Source organism: Pseudorca crassidens, chromosome 17, assembly GCF_039906515.1.
Source record: "Pseudorca crassidens isolate mPseCra1 chromosome 17, mPseCra1.hap1, whole genome shotgun sequence".
Lineage (NCBI taxonomy): Eukaryota > Metazoa > Chordata > Mammalia > Artiodactyla > Delphinidae > Pseudorca > Pseudorca crassidens.
The window spans coordinates 58985659-59001797 of NC_090312.1; positions in this window are offsets into that span (position 1 = coordinate 58985659).

Consider the following 16139-nt stretch of genomic DNA (forward strand, 5'->3'; position numbering starts at 1 on the left):
CACAGGCACAAGATTAATTCATCAGTTTAACGACAGAGGTACAAAGAGAATATATCTGGTTTAAGGATCTGGAGAAACTTGATGCTTCTTGTCAGTGTGGAATAAAACAGAGAAGGAAACCAGAGCAGCTAAGGATATTTTTTAAAAGGATTTTGTTTTTACCTCATTGAATTCTTTTCACTATTGATTGACTCATGGTCTCAGCATTGGTAGAGCCACTTCACTTCCTTTTGATTTATTTTTACCTGCTCAGCACTTTTCAGTGGCTGTGCAATATTTCACACTGATAAAGCCTTCTTTATTGGTTGAATCCAGTAATTCTTTGGTAAGAGTGAGGGTTGAAAGTGACAGCTCAGAAAAGAGTATAGACAAGGCATGGATAATGAAAAGAATTCAATTAAAAGGTATGATTCCCATTTTTTCTCACCTGAGTCTATGTGTTTGTGTATGTGTAAATCAATTTTTAGCTTATAAAAACAGTACATTCAGAGGACTTGGGATAACTAGGAAAACAAGAGAAAACATGGTGGAATAGGAGCAGCCATGTATAATAGGGATTTTTTCTCCATTCAAGTTCACTATTAAAATCATTTAGGATATTTGAAAATTTTACCCTATTGATTATTGTTTGATGATTATGTGTTAGTCAGATGTGAGTTTCAAATGTTTAAATGATTTAAATGTTTAAATTATTTCATTATATCTTGAATTTTGGTGAATCCATTTTTAATATAAGCAAGTTATACTCTACCTTCCCTTTTAAATAATTAACAATAGTCATAGAATCAAGCTCAATGTTCTGTATGCTCTGCTCAAAGAACGTATATGACTTCTCTTAAAATTAAATTACTTTTACTATCTAGTATCCCTTAATATCAGTTATATTTTGCAGTCAATTTGTGCTGCATATGTGAAATGTCACTTGAAGCGGTAAGAATAAAATATTTCACTTTCAGTGACATCAGAGGCATTTTGTAGATGTTTATACTTGATGACACATATTGCATAATTTACTCTTACAATAGGAAATGTTGAAGGAAATGGTATTGGTGTACATCTGTACTTGTGCTGAAATGAAATCACATCATTGGCACATTGTTATTAGAAACACAGAGTGGTACCTTTAACAGTGACTAGTAAAATATTGGCTCTTCTAACCACAATTTGATACCTTATGATTTGGGAAATATAAGAAGTTACTTTTAACCAGAAATGAAAAAAGGGAACAAATGAATAAATCTATTTATAATGAAGATATTCTTCATAGCTAAGAAAAACAATGATAAACACACAGAGCAGGTATTTAGAAAGTTCACTAAATCCATGATCTTGAATCAAACTTAAGATTAATTGAAAAAAAATTCAAAGAATGAATAAAACTTTGTTTATAATAATATGCACAATAAATTTTAGCAGTTGCTTAGAGATGTTTAGTTGTGGGGTACAACTAAAGTTCTTTGAAAACAGCATATTTCCTATGCATTTTACTTCCCAAGCAAAGAACAGAAATTGTTCTTTGATGATATATTACTAATTTACATGAAAACACAAACTGTAATGTGTCTCTCTCAATTTTGAAAACAACTACCCAACAAGTTCTTATTAGATATAGTTTATAGATAAGATGATCAAAACATCTTTAACTTATGATATTTTGTAATTTAAGCAACAAATATAACCACACAATTTGTCTTGTTTTGGATTGAATTTGCTTCAAGTTATTACTTATCTTTGATAATAGGATCTGGTGACTGACAAATAGAATTCTCTTGTTTTTGAAGGAATTGCTAAAGTAGAATAGGTGAAGAGCATGCAAAGCTCTAAATCTAAAATAAATTTAACTAGCAAACATTTATTGTGAATAATTTGTTGGAAGCATAAAAAAATATTCAAAAGAGATGAATTTTCTTTTGTAACAAGATATATATATCTTATTAGTTAAGAATTTTGACCATATGCACCTAATATAAATAACTAATAAATAGTAAAAATAAAAGAAAATATACTTGGTAAAGAATAACATAAAACATTCTATCAATAATCAGTTGCAAACTTTTATTTACCCATTTCATCCTGTATCAAGTCTTCCAGATACTGTTGAAAAGTTCTAAGATCCTATATATTTTTAATATTCATCATGGTGAGTTTCTTGAAAGTTTTTGATCCCAAGCTTCTGACTTATGAAATCACAGAAATCCATATTGAAGATAAATTCCTAATGTCAAAAAAATAAGTCAGCTACACAAGTGAAACTTCAGGTAAAATAGTAAGTCAAATGCTTTGGTTAACAAAAGTAAGATATTTTACTAGAATAAAAAGAGTAGTTATAATCAATCATTAAATAGTGTACTTGGTAGCTTTTAAATACTTGTATGTATGTATATTTAGTTGCTGCTTAAATAAATTAAATTTAAAAATTATAAAGAATGTTTTTAGATACTTTTTTTTTCAACTTTAGAGATAAAAATTGTTTGACATCAGATTGGCTGTATGAGTTCATCTGGAATCAGAGGATTGATGTGTTTGGCCAAAGATTGTATTGTTTTCTATCTGAAAGTCAGCAGAAGCATTTAGAACACATTATCATGGTCAAACAAAAATTTTGTGTCTGACTCTTTCCACATATTGATTACAAAAGCCCTATCTCCTTGGATTTTAACTTTCTTTCTTTCTTTTTTTTTTTTTTTGTAGCTCCTATGTAGTGACAGCCATTCAGATTACAGACTATAACAGTTCATATCAATTTTCTAGGATGAGGGTTATTAACTTTGTAAATTTTCTAATAAAATACACACAGTTTTGCATATATTTATTTTTTTGACAAGAAGCAATCACTTCATTTTCTAAATTATCAGTGATTCTAATACAGCTGAAGAACCAGTTTATTTTGGCACAGTTTTGTGTTTGGGGAGGGATGTGGAATTTGGATGATCCAGGATGAAAAGGTCTCATGTTTACCTAGCAAGTAAGGAAATATGGTAATCAAATGTGAATAAGATATAAAGTTGCTCAATTCAGTTAAAAAGAAAATGGACCCTCTAATGTGACTTAATGAACATTAAAATTTAATTCCACATTTTATTTTCTCTTTTGTATTTCACATGTGCAAATCTTATAGAAAAAATAAGTCAAGGTAAGTATAAAATAATTTACATTTATTTGACAGGGATGATTTTTAAAAATACATGATTATCATAACTTAGAAGGCTTATTTACTTTGTTATAAAGCAGAAAGTAATACACCATTGTAAAGCAATTATACTCCAATAAAGATGTTAAAAAAATTTTAAAAATAAAATAAAATAAGAATTCTATAGGTATAATTTTCTCTCATATTTAAACAAAGTTCAGTTATATTTTGTTTTATCATTTTCCCAGATAAAATTATGGTCAATTACTGCTTTTTGGTTAAATAATATTTCAATTGTTTTAAAATATACTTGGAAAAACTAATATATACTAATTATTTTCAACACAGAAACTCATTTGAAATTGTTCATGTCACTTGCATAACATTTACTTAATATAGATTTGTTGATAGTGACAGAAAATAAAACATTATTTATTATTTTTATTGCTGGGTTAACTTTCAACCTCAAATATTTTCTTTTTTTAAAGACAGAATAAAGTGAATAACATCTTGATTTTGAAGGTTATATAAAGAAAATTGCAAGCTGCTCCTAGCATTTCTTTCAAACTGACTTCCCAAATTTAGCTCATATTTGGGTTCCCAAAATTTAGAATATTTTGCCCTCCATTATCGGTCTAGGTTTAAACTAAATAGAAGTTGGTGTACAGAAAACTTTACAGTACTTTCTATCATAACATTTTTGGCTGAGATTAAGTAGGAGAAACTTGGAACTTCAATGTTTAATTTGAAAGTTTGAATTTTTTTAAACAATTTTTAATCAAAAGATTTTTGAATAAATTCTAATTTATTTTGGGACTCTTTCAAACTTCATTTCTGTAAAGAAGTGTCATTATTTCTTTTTTCCAAACTTATGAACCCATCTTTTGTGGAAAGAATCTTGACTTTTAATGAAGGGTAAAAGTGAAAGCTAGAAATTTTAGGCACATGCAATATTTTTTATTGTAAGATTATCAAATAATAAGTTGGGAGATTTCTTTGGGGCTAGGACGGGATTTTGTTATTTTTAAATAGTTGGTATTTTTCACCTTGTCATGAAACAGAAAGACTAGAAGATTCCACATTTACACATGAAAGAATTTCGGGCTATAAAAAAACACATGTTCTTTCGCTAAATTTGGTGATTGTAATTACTCAGAGAGTAGATATTTTCACTGCTGAAGCCTTCTTCAGTCAATCTAATTAACATTTTGTACTCTCCTATATGATTGTACAAGACCTCTAAACTTAAAGATGATCCAACTTGCAGTAATAATAAGCTTGTAGAAATTACTCAATACTCAACTTATAACATATTTAAATGCAAGCAGACATTTTATTGTCCATCATTTAGATAAAAATCCACATAATTCTGAAATACAACTGAAACAATTACACTTTTAAAATATGATTCTGCTAGAATTCACTACAATATTCTGATTCTTTATCATGTGCTATTCAACTACATGTATTGATATTGGGATGACCTCATTAATTACAGTGACAGAGTAATGGATAAGGGTTGTATTACACTATCATTCATGGCTGTGGAGGAGAGTTAAAGTGTCATTTTCTATCACTTTAACACTGAGTATTAGAATAACATAAGGATTAAAAGCTTAACTCTACTGTAATTGTCACAATTTTTTTCTATTAAAGCCTTTCAATCTAAGGAAGAGAATGTTTGGACCTATAACGTTTTTGTACAGCAATACACTTGACATGATGAAATTACTGTCTCTGAAGCATCTCTTCTCATGTGACAAGAAGAAAGATGTGTCTATTTAAGCTTTAGGACATCCATTCTTTCTGTGGGAAGAAGTTAATTTTATTAGCATATATAAAAGTTTATTTCCAAATGCAGATATGTAGCAGACTAACATATTTAACCAGATTGGACAATTATGTTGTTATGTCCTAAACCTACATGAACTGTGACTATATAATTAAATAATAATAGCCTTATCTACCTGTTCTATAAAACGTTTGCAAATTGACAAGTACAGTAGTCCCCCTTTATTCATGGGGGACACCTTCCAAGACCCCCAGTAGATGCCTGAAACCACAGGTATCACTGAACACTTACTGTGTGTTTTCCTATACATACATACCTCTGACTAAAGTTTAATTTATAAATTAGGCACAGTGAGAGATTAACAATACAAACTAATAATAAAATAGAACAATTACAATATACTGTAATGAAAGTTATGTGAATGTGACCTCTCCCTCAAAATATCTTATTGTACAAAATTAATGCCTTTTCCTTCTTCACTAAGCACTTACCACTTGGCCATAACTTTAACAGTTTGAGATATGACAGCAAAACTAGCACGTTTCTTTTTTTCTTTATAACTTCAGGGATAGAAGATTTGTTCTTACCATAGATCTTAGCAACCTTAGCATACAATTTTTTCTTTCCTTAAGTAGAGCTTTCACGTTTTCACTTAAAGGAAGCACTTTACAGCTTCTCTTTGGCATATCTGAGTTGCCAGCTTCTCTACTCTTGCACTTGTAGGCCATTATTAAGTAAAATAAAGGTTACATGTACATAAACACTGTGATACCAGGAAAGTTGATCTAATAACCTAACCTAGAGAGCGATTAAGTGACTAATGGGTGGGATACTCTGGATAAAGGGATGATTCAGGTCCTGGGTGGGATGGAGCAGGAATGTGATAGATTTCATCAAACTACACAGAGTGGCACACAATGTAAAACTTACAAATTGTCTATTTCTTAAATCTTCCATTGAATATTTTTGGACCTCTGCTGACCATGAGTAACTGAAACCACAGAAAGTATAACCATGCATAAGGGTGGACTACTGTAGAAAATGGTTTATACAGGTAGATGATGGACATAAAGTAATTGTTTTAATATTTATTTTTACTAAAAACAAAATTTCTCTGATTTTCATTATTTTTAAATTGCATTCTTTGTAAAAATGTAATGAACATTAATGAGTTACTTTTCAAATAACAAATGTTAATGAAATTTTAAATTTGTTTGAAATGTAAACCATAGGATTTTATAAACCTCTAAGGTAGGAAGTAGGATGTTAAAGATAGTGGTTATTTCTTTTAAATTATCATAGTATTGTACATTGATTTTCTAAACTGCTAAAATAATTAAATCTTCAAAAAGTCTGGAAATTTAAGCACAAAGCAATAATATTTGTCCCATTCGCACATCTAGAAAGTGTAAAATTAGGAATTAAAACCTAGATCTGACTGGCCTAAGTCTGAGCTGTTAGCATAATGCTTGGTACACAGTAGGCCCCAAATAAATGACAAGAGTCATTGTGTTTTCTTTTCCATGTTTGAGTTTTGTTTCCTCAGGTACAGAACAGAGATTAGTTAAAAATGCTTGAAATTGTTTTAGACAGCCTTCCAAATGTAAGTGTATAATATAATTTAGTTATCATATTAATTCATAGTCAATGGCCCTGGTTTTGTTTAGTTATTCATTCACTTTATTAAACAAATATAGTTATTTTTGTACCTATGGTATTCCAGGCTCAATAAATACTTATTGACTTTTAAAATTTGGGGTAACATGCACACATACACATACAAACACACACACACATATACATACATATGTGTGTGTATGTATATATATGTCAATCTATCTACCTATCCTTCCATCCTTCCTTCTGTAGTTTATGTTCCATTATTAATATTACTTTCTTTTCACCAGATATTCTTCAAAAGCATCATGTTTCAGGACTGAATATTATCCTCTGTATTTCCCTAAAACTCTTCTATAGTGGTGTCCAACTCTTTTCAGATAACAAGATTCTAAAATATCCACCAAAAGGCAATCATAAGCCAAAGGCCTATGTGAGGTAAAAATCATCATTTGGCCCTTCTCTTTGGAATCATAATCCTTTTTCCCCTCTTATGAAACCTCATATAAAACCCTATAAAGTAGAAACTAACATAGAAAGATGAGATATTATTGTGGAGAATAATCCCCAGACAAACTTTTGATCCCAGGTAAACTTCAAAAATTTTTTTGTTTATAATGATGAGAAGACCAGTTAAGAAGAGGTTACATTAACTCATGTGACAAGTATGAAGGACTGAAGTGTAGCAATAGAAATAATAATGGAGTGCTGCTAATTCATACGAAAGCAAAACAATAAAATAAAATAAAAACTTCCTCTCACTGGGGTCTTTAAAAGCCCTCTTGCCTTCTTTTCAGTAGAGTTGAGTCAGACTTTAGGTCTGGTGTCACTCCCCTATTGCAATAGTCTTGAATAAAGTCTTCCTTTACTGTTTAACTTTGACTGGTGCCATTTTTACTTTGAAAGGCCATGGTACAGATCCTTCTACTGGGGAAGAGTTACCTGGAGTTGGGCTTGTGTTTCCAAGAATTTATGTGGGATTTGGACTTGTGCATCTTCATGTATGATGGGGTTAAAAAGAATTATTGGGGACAGAGACCAGAGCTACCAGAAAACAATTCTGTGGAGCAAAATATGGATGATTCTTAAAACAGAACTTGGCCACTAATATCCAAATTCCCCAGACATTTCTGTGGCCAGTATCCTTTGAAGATTAGGGCCTGCTATAGCAGCAATTACAAGGTACAAAGTAAATGGTATATCTTGACAAAACAATAATGTTTCCCCTATAATTACATCCTAGTTTTTAAATTTTGCTTTCTCTGTTTACTTTTTTGCATGCACAACTTTGTCTTTCTCAGTTATGGCGTGAATTCTCTTGACTACTGATTTGTCTCTCTATTACAGCAATTTTCTTGGGCAATGCTAATGCTTGCCAACTCAGGCCTATGGAATTCAATCCCCTACACCAATACTGTGGCATAAAGAGTCTGGAGAGATCAGGAAGAGCTTTCCTGAATTAGACTCTGTATGTGTTACCTGTCATTGAATAACAAATTACAACAAATTTATTGGCTTAAATGAACACATGTTTATCTCATAGTTTCTGTGGTTAGTAATCTAGACATGTGTTAGTTGGGTCTGCATCTTTAAGGTCTCTCACAAAGATGAAATCAATAGTTAACCAAGGCTGAGGTCTCATTTGAAGGGTAGGCTGAAGAAGAAGAGTTGCCAAGCTCACATTGTTGTAGACAAAAATTACAATTCCTTAAGGACCACTGGAATGAGAGCCTCTGTTTCTAGTAGGCTTTTGGGAGGGATACCCTCAGTTCATTCCATTTGGACCTCCCCAACATGGTGACTTATTTCATCAATGACAGTAAGCAAGTGAGTTTGCTAACAAAAGGAGAGTCATTATATTATATAACCCAATGACAGAAATTACATGACTTCACTTTATTAGTTACGAGCACCAGGGGATTAAACCAGGATCTGAATACTAGGAAGCAAAACCATATGGGAGCCATCCTCGTAGCTGCCTGCTACAGACCCAATGGTAGTTGATAAAGCATTAGAGGATTCCTTTCAGTTCCTAACATATTATATTTTATTCCTTTGTCATATCCATGAAATGACAGTAGGATGAAAAGGTAAACTTTTGGGTGCAGATGGTAAATATTATTTATGAGAAACACGAGAGTAGTTGGAGACAACAATCTAATATTTTTCAGGCTGTAATCAGTAAAGTTAAAGAAATTCCCTTATAGAAATGACTGCCACTTATTTCCTGTATGGTGTGTATGGTGTGTACTTGTGATTGAGGAACTACTGATTAAAGAAACAAAATATGAAAAGAAAAAAAAAAAAAAGAAAGGACTGCCACTTATTTCTAAGATTCTTGAACAATAAATCGATTTTAATCCATTAAATTACCTTGATTTATGTTATTGCCTGGAGACAATAACACATTAACTTTAAAAAAGGCAGCATTTTCCTCCCATGTTTGGCAATGTATGGCAAGAGAGGAGCTTCAGATTTAAAGCTCTCAAAGAAATGACAATATTTCTTACAATATCTTTAATATGTAATATTGTATTGTTTCTTTGTCATTATAATTATGATAATATTACCTAATTCATAAGATTGTTGTGAATAAAAGGTGACAGAATATAAAATATTAAATTCTAGATAGATGTACTGATGTTAATATTGCCATTAGCCACCATTTTTATTGAAAATGTATATTAAGGCAAGGAAAGGAGGATGATGTGTGGATAAATACAGGCAAACTAATCCAAAGGTTAAATTTTATCTTCAAGTCATCTATCTATATGTTTTGAGAGGTATCTGGGATTTTGTTTGTTTTTTTTTTTCTTTTTTTTTCTTTTTCTTTTTTAAACATCTTTATTGGGGTATAATTGCTTTACAATGGTGTGTTAATTTCTGCTTTATAACAAAGTGAATCAGTTATACATATACATATGTTCCCATAACTCTTCCCTCTTGCATCTCCCTCCCTCCCACCCTCCCTATCGCACCCCTCCAGGCAGTCACAAAGCACTGAGCTGATCTCCCTGTGCTATGCGGCTGCTTCTCACTAGCTATCTTCCTTACGTTTGGTAGTGTATATATGTCCATGCCTCTCTCTCGCTTTGTCACAGCTCACCATTCCCCCTCCCCATATCCTCAAGTATGTTCTCTAGTAGGTCTGTGTCTTTATTCCTGTCTTACCCCTAGGTTCTTCATGACATTTCTTTTTTTCTTAAATTCCATATATATGTGTTAGCATACGGTATTTGTCTTTCTCTTTCTGACTTAAATCACTCTGTATGACAGACTCTAGGTCTATCCACCTCATTACAAATAGCTCAATTTTGTTTTGTTTTATGGCTGAGTAATATTCCATTGTATATATGAGCCACATCTTCTTTATCCATTCATCCAATGATGGGCACTTAGGTTGTTTCTATCTCCGGGCTATTGTAAATAGAGCTGCAATGAATATTTTGGTACATGATTCTTCTTGAATTATGGTTTTCTCAGGGCATATGCCCAGTAGTGGGATTGCTGGGTCATATGGTAGTTCTATTTGTAGTTTTTTAAGGAACCTCCATACTGTTCTCCATAGTGGCTGTACAATTCACATTCCCACCAGCAGTGCAAGAGTGTTCCCTTTTCTCCACACCCTCTCCAGCATTTATTGTTTCTAGATTTTTTGTTGATAGTCATTCTGACCAGTATGAGATGATATCTCATTATAGTTTTGATTTGCATTTCTCTAATGATTAATGATGTTGAGCATTCTTTCATGTGTTTGTTGGCAGTCTGAATATATTCTTTGGAGAAATGTCTATTTAGGTCTTCTGCCCATTTTCAGATTGGGTTGTTTGTTTTTTTGATATTGAGCTGCATGAGCTGCTTGTAAATTTTGGAAATTAATCCTTTGTCAGTTGCTTCATTTGCAAATATTTTCTCCCATTCTGAGGGTTGTCTTTTGGTCTTGTGTATGGTTTCCTTTGCTGTGCAAAAGTTTTGAAGTTTCATTAGGTCCCATTTTTTAATTTTTGTTTTTATTTCCATTTCTCTAGGAGGAGAGTAAAAAAGGATCTTGCTGTGATTTATGTCATAGAGTGTTCTGCCTATGTTTTCCTCTAAGAGTTTAATAGTTTCTGGCCTTACATTTAGGTCTTTAATCCATTTTGAGCTTATTTTTGTGTATGGTGTTAGGGAGTGGTCTAATCTCATACTTTTACATGTACCTGTCCACTTTTCCCAGAACCACTTATTAAAGAGGCTGTCCTTTCTCCACTGTACATTCCTGCCTCCTTTATCAAAGATAAGGTGACCATATGTGCATGGGTTTATCTCTGGGTTTTCTATCCTTTTCCCTTGATCTATCTTTCTGTTTTTGTGCCAGTACCACAATGTCTTGATTACTCTAGCTTTGTAGTATAGTCTGAAGTCAGGGAGCCTGATTCCTCCAGCTCCATTTTACGTTCTGAAGATTGCTTTGGCTTTTCGGGGTCTTTTGTGTTTACATACAAATTGTGAAATATTTTGTTCTACTTCTGTGAAAAATGCCAGTGGTAGTTTGATAGGGATTGCATTGAATCTGTAGATTGCTTTGGGTAGTAGAATCATTTTCATAATGTTGATTCTTCCAATCCAAGAACATGGTATATCTCTCCACCTATTTGTATCATCTTTAATTTCTTTCATCAGTGTCTTATAATTTTCTGCATACAGGTCTTTTTTCTCCTTAGGTAGGTTTATTTCTAGATATTTTATTCTTTTTGTTGCAATGGTAAATGGGAGTGTTTTCTTGATTTCACTTTCAGATTTTTCATCATTAGTGTATAGGAATGCCAGAGATTTCTGTGCATTAATTTTGTATCCTGCAACTTTACCGAATTCATTGATTAGCTCTAGTAGTTTCCTGATAGCATCTTTAGTATTCTCTATGTATAGTGTCATGTCATCTGCAAACAGTGACAGCTTTACTTCTTCCTTTCCAATTTGGATTCCTTTTAATTCCCTTTCTTCTCTGATTGCTATGGCTAAAACTTCCAAAACTATGTTGAATAAGACTTGTGAGAGTGGGCAACCTTGTCTTGTTCCTGATCTTAGTGGAAATGCTTTCAATTTTTCACCACTGAGGATGATGTTGGCTGTGTGTTTGTCATATATGGCCTTTATTAGGTTGAGGAAAGTTCCCTCTATGCCTACTTTCTGCAGGTTTTTATCATAAATGGGTGTTGAATTTTGTCAAAAGCTTTCTCTGTAACTATTGAGATGATCATATGGTTTTTCTCCTTCAATTTGTTAATATGGTTTATCACATTGATTGATTTGTGTATATTGAAGAATCCTTGCATTCCTGGGATAAACCCCACTTGATCATGGTGTATGATCCTTTTAATGTGCTCTTGGATTCTGTTTGCTAGTATTATGTTGAGGATTTTTGCATCTATGTTCATCAGTGATATTGGCCTGTAGTTTTCTTTCTTTGTGACAACCTTGTTTGGTTTTGGTATCAAGGTGATGGTGGCCTTGTAGAATGAATTTGGGAGTGTTCCTCCCTCTGCTGTATTGTGGAAGAGTTTGAGAAGGATAGGTGTTAGCTCTTCTCTAAATGTTTGATAGAATTCGCCTGTGAAGCCATGTGGTCCTTGGCTTTTGTTTGTTGGAAGATTTTTAATCACAGTTTCAATTTCAGTGCTTGTGATTGGTCTGTTCATATTTTCTATTTCTTCCTGATTCAGTGTTGGCATGTTGTGCATTTCTAAGAATTTGTCCATTTCTTCCAGGTTTTCTATTTTATTGGCATAGAGTTGCTTGTAGTAATCTCTCATGATCTTTTGTATTTCTGCAGTGTCAGATGTTACTTCTCCTTTTTCATTTCCAATTCTATTTATTTGAGTCTTCTCCCATTTTTTCTTGATGCGTCTGGCTAATGGTTTATCTATTTTTTTTATCTTCTCAAAGAACAAGCTTTTAGTTTTATTGATCTTTGCTATAGTTTCCTTCATTTCTTTTTCATTTATTTCTGAACTGATTTTTATGATTTCTTTCCTTCTGCTAACTTTGGGGTTTTCTTTGTTCTTCTTTCTCTAATTGCTTTAGGTGCAAGGTTAAGTTGTTTATTCGAGATGTTTCCTGTTTCTTAAGGTGGGCTTGTATTGCTATAAACGTGTCTCTTAGAACTGCTTTTTCTGCATCCCATAGATTTTGGGTCATCGTGTCTCCATTGTCATTTGTTTCTAGGTATTTTTTTATTTCCTCTTTGATTTCTTCAGTGATCACTTCGTTATTAAGTAGTGTATTGTTTAGCCTCCATATGTTTGTAATTTTTACAGATATTTTCCTGTAATTGATTTCTAGTCTCATAGCATTGTGGTCAGAAAAGATACATGATATAATTTCAATTTTCTTAAATTTACCAAGGCTTGATTTGTGACCCAAGTTATGATCTATCCTGGAGAATGTTCCATGAGCACTTGAGAAAAATGTGTATTCTGTTTTCTTTGGATGGAGTGCCCTATAAATATCAATTAAGTCCATCTTGTTTAATGTATCATTTAAAGCTTGTGTTTCCTTATTGATTTTTATTTTGGATGATCTGTGCATTGGTGAAAGTGGGGTGTTAATGTCCCCTACTATGAATATGTTACTGTTGATTTCCCCTTTTATGGCTCTTAGTATTTGCCTTATGTATTGAGGTGCTCCTATGTTGGGTGTATAAATGTTTACAATTTTTATATCTTCTTCTTGGATTGATCCCTTGATCATTATGTAGTGTCCTTCTTTGTCTCTTCTAATAGTTTTTATTTTAAAGTTTATTTTGTCTGATATGAGAATTGCTACTCCAGCTTTCTTTTGGTTTCCATTTGCATGGAATATCTTTTTCCATCCCCTTACTTTCAATCTGTATGTGTCTCTAGGTCTGAAGTGGGTCTCTTGTAGATAGCATATATATGGGTCTTGTTTTTCTATCCATTCAACCAATCTGTGTCTTTTGGTGGGAACATTTAGTGCATTTACATTTAAGGTAATTATTGATATGTATGTTCCTATTCCCATTTTCTAAATTGTTTTGGGTTTGTTACTGTAGGTCTTTTCCTTCTCTTGTGTTTCTTGCCTAAAGAAGTTCCTTTAGCATTTGTTGTAAAGCTGGTTTGATGGTGCTGAACTCTCTCAGCTTTTGCTTGCCTGTAAAGGTTTTAATTTCTCCATCAAATCTGAATGAGATCCTTGCTGGGTAGAGTAATCTTGGTTGCAGGTTTTTCTCCTTCATCACTTTAAATATGCCCTGCCACTCCCTTCTGTCTTGCAGAGTTTCTGCTGAAAGATCAGCTGTTAACCTTATGGGGATTCCCTTGTGTGTTATTTGTTGTTTTTCCCTTGCTGCTTTTAATATGCTTTCTTTGTATTTAATTTTTGACAGTTTGATTAATATGTGTCTTGGTATATTTCTCCTTGGATTTATCCTGTATGGGACTCTCTGTGCTTCCTGGACTTGATTAACTATTTCCTTTCCCATAGTAGGGGTGTTTTCAACCATAATCTCTTCAAATATTTTCTCAGTCCCTTTCTTTTTCTCTTCTTCTTCTGGAAACCCTACAATTCGAATGTTGGTGCATTTAATGTTGTCCCAGAGGTCTCTGAGACTGTCCTCAGTTCTTTTCATTCTTTTTTCTTTATTCTGCTCTGCTGTAGTTATACCCACTATTTTGTCTTCCAGGTCACTTATCCGTTCTTCTGCCTCAGTTATTCTGCTATTGATCCCATCTAGAGTATTTTTCATTTCACTTATTGTGTTGTTCATTGTTGTTTGTTTCATCTTTGGTTCTTCTATATCCTTGTTAAATGTTTCTTGCATTTTGTTGCAATTTTGTTTTTATTCAGGTATAATAGGCTGACAGATCAGGGAACAATTGTCATTGAAAAGATAATTTTTACTCACAATTCCCAGCAGGATGGGGTGTGTCACCCCACACAGTGACACATGGGGAAGCACCAGTGTTGGTCAGGAGGCAAAAGGAGTGAAGGGAAAGCATGGACAAGAGTCTTCTTTGTAGTTTTTGCCAGAAGGAATAGATGAGGGTGAGCAGGCTTACAGTTGGATAGTTTAAGTAATGCCAACAGACTCTTGGCTACTGGGATTATCACTAGATGTCCAGTACCTGGCTTTGGTTGATTATGGGCAGGGATGCAGCTTTCCCCACTGCCTGAGCCTGATAAAAGGAGGCAGGTGGGAGTATGGACTCAGGATTAGTTGGTTTTGCATATCAGAGACTTACAGGCAAATTGTCTGCTATCTCTACAAATTCACTAAGTCTGGGAGTTAAGCCCCTCCCTGGATGTGTAGGCCCTAAGATATTAAGGCATCATAAAATACAGAAAATAACAACACATGATTACTATACTTTACCATTCATCTGCTGTCTGCCAAATTTTGGTGGTCCAATATTAATGCTATAATGTAAAGGATTTACATTTAGTTGATCACAATAGCAAAGTGATTTAAAATGTGAAAGTTCAACTGCCTGGGTTTGAATGCTAGTTTCACCACTTGTTAGCCCCATATGATCATCTCTAAAAGTCAATGTTCCTGTTTGTATAAGGGGAACAATAATAGTTCTTACTTGATATATTTGTTTTAACATTAAATATGGTAATGTGCCTAAACTAATTAGCCCAGTATCTGATACATAGTGAGTTTTCAGTAGATATTAATTATTATCATTACTATCATCATTAATAACATTGTAATTTCCAAGTCCCAGAACTGCTGTTTAAGCCTTTCCACATTTTTATGTTCCTATCATGTTTCAGAGCAAGACAACCATAAAGTAGAATGAGATTTTACTTGAAAAAAATGAAAGAGGAAAAGTAAATACAGTAAATAAAATGGTATTATAAGAAGGGATGTGATCAGGAGGGAGAGGAAGAGGACAGAAATTGGATGAGATGAATGTGAATGACACCTTGTTTGGGACCTCTCCACACTCCATGCCTATGCATCTTCCCCCCTAAATAGTTTGGGACCCAGCTACACATCACAACATCTCAATAATATCTGTATGTTTCCTTCCATAGTGTATGAATCCCATAGATTCTGAGCTCCTTCAGGATAATCCAGGCTCAGGGCAGGTGTAAAAATCAGAGTAATCATACTCTGCATCTCTAATTAGCATCAATAACAGTATCAATAATAGCAACAAAACAGAGTATCAATAACAGTGTTAAAGGATGAAAAAAATGTGTTGAAGCAGGAAATGTCATAAAATGTGGAAATGCTCTGTTCTGGTGATAGCTGAGACTTAGTTTATATATGAGACTCAGTTTTTTGTTTTTCAGCGGGTTTAGTAAATCTGGTGAAGGCATTTTGTTATTTTTTTTTCCTCTGCAGTTTCCACTTTCTCAGGATGAGCTGTTGCAGATTCCTTAAGCTTCTGCATCTAGAATGCCAAGAGCATTATGATCAATTTGTCACTTTGTTTCCACTGAAACTATTAGAAATTAGAAGGCTTAGTCCCTTATTTTCACTACCCTTGTGCATACTTTTTTAGGTAAACAAGCATTAGGACCTTTTGCCCTTAAACTTCTGCTTTCCTTCCCCTATCACTTCAAGCCATTATAAATACTCTTAACACTTAA